Source organism: Physeter macrocephalus, chromosome 9 (genome assembly GCF_002837175.3).
Source record: "Physeter macrocephalus isolate SW-GA chromosome 9, ASM283717v5, whole genome shotgun sequence".
Taxonomy (NCBI): domain Eukaryota; kingdom Metazoa; phylum Chordata; class Mammalia; order Artiodactyla; family Physeteridae; genus Physeter; species Physeter macrocephalus.
The window spans coordinates 70,142,535-70,146,976 of record NC_041222.1 but is presented as its reverse complement, the minus strand read 5'-3'; the positions used below and the strand labels follow the sequence as shown (position 1 = coordinate 70,146,976).

Here is a 4,442-nt window from a genome sequence, read left to right as displayed (position 1 = left end):
GCACCACTTATTGAAGAGGCTGTCTTTTCTCCATTATATATTCTTGCCTCCTTTATCAAAGATAAGGTGACCATATGTGCGTGGGTTTATCTCTGGGCTTTCTATCCTGTTGCATTGATCTATGTTTCTGTTTTTGTGCCAGTACCATATTGTCTTGATTACTATAGCTTTGTAGTATAGTCTGAAGTCAGGGAACCTGATTCCTCTAGCTCTATTTTTCTTTCTCAGGATTGCTTTGGCTGTTCTAGGTGTTTTGTGTTACCATACAAATTGTGAAATTTTTGGTCTAGTTCTGTGAAAAATGCATTGGTAGTTTGATAGGGAATTCACTGAATCTGTAGATTGCTTTGGTTAGTATAGTCAGTTTCACAATGTTGGTTCTTCCAGTAAAGAACATGCTGTATCTCTCCATCTGTTTGTATCATCTTTAATTTCTTTCATCAGTGTCTTATAGTTTTCTGCATACAGGTCTTTTGTCTCCTAGGTAGGTTTATTCCTAGGAATTTTATTCTTTTTGTTGCCATGGTAAATGTGAGTGTTTCCTTAATTTGTCTTTCAGATTTTTCATCATTAGTGTATAAGAATGCAAGAGATTCCTGTGCATTAATTTTGTATCCTCCTACCTTACCCAATTCATTGATTAGCTTTAGTAGTTTTCTAGTAGCATCTTTAGGATTCTCTATGTACAGTATCATGTCATCTGCAAACAGTGACAGTTTTACTTCTCTTTTTCAGTTTGGATTCCTTTTATCTCTTTTTCTTCTCTGATTGCTGTGGCTAGAACTTCCAAAACTATGTTGAATAAGAGTGGTGAGAGTGGGCAACCTTGTCTTGTTCCTGATCTTAGTGGAAATGCTTTCAGTTTTACACCATTGAGAACAATGCTGGCTGTGGGTTTGTCATATATGGCCTTATTATGTTGTGGTAAGTTCCCTCTGTGCCTACTTTCTGGAGGGTATTTATCATCAATTGGTGTTGAATTTTGTTGAAAGCTTTTTCTGCATCTGTTGAGATTATATGGTTTTTATCCTTCCATATGTTAATATGTGTTTCACATTCATTGATTTGCATATATTGGGGAATCCTTGCATTCCTGTGATAAACCCCACATGATCATGGTGTATGATCCTTTTTATGTGCTGTTGGATTCTGTTTGCTAGTATTTTGTTGAGGATTTTTGCATCTATGTTCATCAGTGATATTGGCCTGTAGTTTTCTTTTTTGTGACATCTTTGTCTGGTTTTGGTATCAGGGTGATGGTGGCCTCATAGAGTGAGTTTGGGAGTGTTCCTCCGTCTGCTATATTTTGGAAGAATTCGGGAAATATGGGTGTTAGGTCTTCTCTAAATGTTTGATAGAATTCTCCTATGAAGCCATCTGGTCCTGGGCTTTTGTTTGTTGGAAGATTTTTAATCACAGTTTCAGTTTCAGTGCTTGTGATTGGTCTGTTTATATTTTCTATTTCTTCCTGGTTCAGTCTCGGAAGGTTGTCCTTTTCTAAGTATTTGTCCATTTCTTCCAGGTTGTCCATTTTATTGTCATGTAATTGCTTATATTAATTTCTCATGATCCTTTGTTTCTTCCTGGTTCAGTCTTGGAAGGTTTTGCTTTTCTAAGAATTTGTCCATTTCTTTGAGGTTGTCCATTTTATTGGCATAGAGTTGCTGTAGTAATCTCTCATGATCCTTTGTATTTCTGCAGTGTCAGTTGTTACTTTTCCTTTTTCATTTCTAATTGTGTTGATTTGAGTCTTTTCCATTTTTTTCTTGATGAGTTTATGGTCTAATGGTTTATCAATTTTGTTTATCTTCTCAAAGAACCAGCTTTTAAGTTTATTGATCTTTGCTATTGTTTCCTTCATTTCTTTTTCTTTTATTTCTGATCTGATTTTTATGATTACTTTCCTTCTGCTAACTTTGGGGTTTTTTGTTCTTCTTTCTCTAATTTCTTTAGCTCTAAGTTTAGGTTGTTTATTTGAGCTTTTTCTTGTTTCTTAATGTAGGTTTGTATTGCTATAACCTTCCCTCCTAGAACTGCTTTTGCTGCATCCCATAGGTTTTGGGTCATTGTGTTTTCATTGTCATTTTTTTCTGATTTCCTCTTTGATTTCTTCAGTGATCTCTTGGTTATTTAGTAGTGTATTGTTTAGCATCCATGTGTTTGTATATTTTACAGTTTTTTTTTTCCTGTAATTGTTATCTAATCTCATAGCGTTGTGGTCGGAAAAGATACTTGATTTGATTTCAATTTTCTTAAATTTACCAAGGTTTGATTTGTGACCCAAGATATGGGGTCACAAATGGAGAACATTCTGGAGAATGTTCCATGAGCATTTGAGGAGAAAGTGTATTCTGTTGTTTTGGGATGGAATGTCCTATAAATATCAGTTAATTCCATCTTGTTTAATTTGTCACTTAAAGCTTGTGTTTCCTTATTTATTTTCATTTTGGATGATCTGTCCATTGGTGAAAGTGGATTGTTAAAGTCCCCTCCTATGATTGTGTTACTGTCGATTTCCCCTTTTATGGCTGTTAGCATTTGCCTTATGTATTGAGGTGCTCCTATGTTGGGTGCATAAATATTTACAATTGTTATATCTTCTTGGTTTGATCCCTTGATCATTATGTAGTGTCTTCTTTGTATTCAGTCTTTATTTTAAAGTCTATTTTGTCTGATATAAGAATTGCTACTCCAGCTTTCTTTCGACTGCCATTTGCATGGAATATCTTTTTCCATCCCCTTACTTTCAGTCTGTATGTGTCCCTAGGTCTGAAGTGGGTCTCTTGTAGACAGCATATATACAGATCTTGCTTTTGTATCCATTCAGCCAGTCTGTGTCTTTTGGTTGGAGCATTTAAGTCATTTACATTTAAGGTAATTATCGATATGTATGTTCCTGTTACTGTTTTCGTAATTGTTTTGGGTTTGTTATTGTAGGTCTTTCCCGTCTCTTGTGTTTCCTGCCTTGAGAAGTTCCTTTAGCAATTGTTGGAAAGCTGGTTTGGTTGTGCTGAGTTCTCTTAGCTTTTGCTTGTTTGTACAGCTTTTATTTTCTCCGTCAAATCTGAATGACCTCCTTGCTGGGTAGAGTGATCTTGGTTGTAGTTTTTCCCTTTCATCACTTTAAATATGTCCTGCCTCTCCCTTCTGGCTTTTAGAGTTTCTGCTGAAAGTTCAGCATTTAACCTTATGGGTATTCCCTTGTATGTTAGTTGTTGTTTTTCCCTTGCTGCTTTTAATATTTTTTCTTTGTATTTAATTTTCGATAGTTTGACTAATATATATCTTGGCATGTTTCTCCTTGGATTTATCTTTTATGGGATCCACTATAATCTCTTCAAATATTTTCTCAGTCCATTTCCTTTTCTCTTCTTCTTCTGGGACCCCTATAATTCGAATGTTGGTGCATTTAATGTTGTCCCAGAAGTCTCTGAGTGTGTCCTTAATTCTTTTCATTCTTTTTTCTGTATTCTGCTCTGTGCCAGTTATTTCCACTATTTTATCTTCCAGGTCACTTATCTGTTCTTCTGCCTCAGTTATTCTGCTGTTGATTCCTTCTAGAAAAATATGTAATGCTTCACAAATTTGCATGTCATCCTTGCGCAGGGGCCATGCTTATCTCTATATTATTCCAATTTTTACTCTATGTACTCCTGAAGCGAGCACTTATCTACATTTTATTTATAAGGAGCTAAAGTAACTTTCCCAAGTTTGCTTGATTGTTTAGTGACATCAGCTCCTGTCTTGAGTGGAGGTACAGAGCTTTAAACTGATGCAGTATGGCTCCAGGGTTCATGATTATAATCACTTTAAGAGTGTAGGATTTTAGAAGCCGTTAATAATACTCAGAAGAATAATGAAAGGTCTTTCCTAAGAGGCAATTAGGAATTACCTTTTGACTTACCATTTTAGGAAAGCAATAATTTTCATCAAAACCATAGCTTCCAAACTCTTTAATCATATCTAAGTCAGAATCATTAAGAGCATAAATCAACTGATATTTTAGGTGTATAGTTTGAAGTAGTAAATAGTAGGCAATTATTCCGGTACCTAGGATATGTATCCCTTTAATATTTGTAGTGTTATCCATTTCTCCAAAATATATCATTTAAAAAGAATTGTTAGAAAAACTGTAAATAGGGAGAGATTGAAGATGGCAGAGTGAGAGGATATGGAGCATGTCTCCCCCAACAAACACATCAGAAATAATCTACACGTGGAACAATTTTAACTAGCTTGAAATTGGTAGAAGGAATCCCGTACAACCAGGGCTTTAAGAAATATGCACACATAATTTGATAGGAAGGGAAGAAAAGTGATCAATTTGGCACCTGTGCGTCTGGGAGGAGAAGGGGAGGAAAAAGGAAAATTCACAAGCAGACATCCCCCTTTTGGGAGTGAGCAGTGAGAGCCACAGATTGGGTGCCCCTGTCCTGGGGTCT

General features: G+C 35.7%; 1 non-coding gene across 1 annotated transcript; it reads right to left on the bottom strand.

Moving 5' to 3' along the window:
• Positions 1-3,561: 3,561 nt before the first annotated feature.
• Positions 3,562-3,666, bottom strand: LOC112067375 (U6 spliceosomal RNA). Its single transcript, XR_002893239.1, has one exon. It is a non-coding gene; the product is annotated as a U6 spliceosomal RNA (small nuclear RNA).
• Between the last annotated feature and the right edge of the window lie 776 nt (positions 3,667-4,442).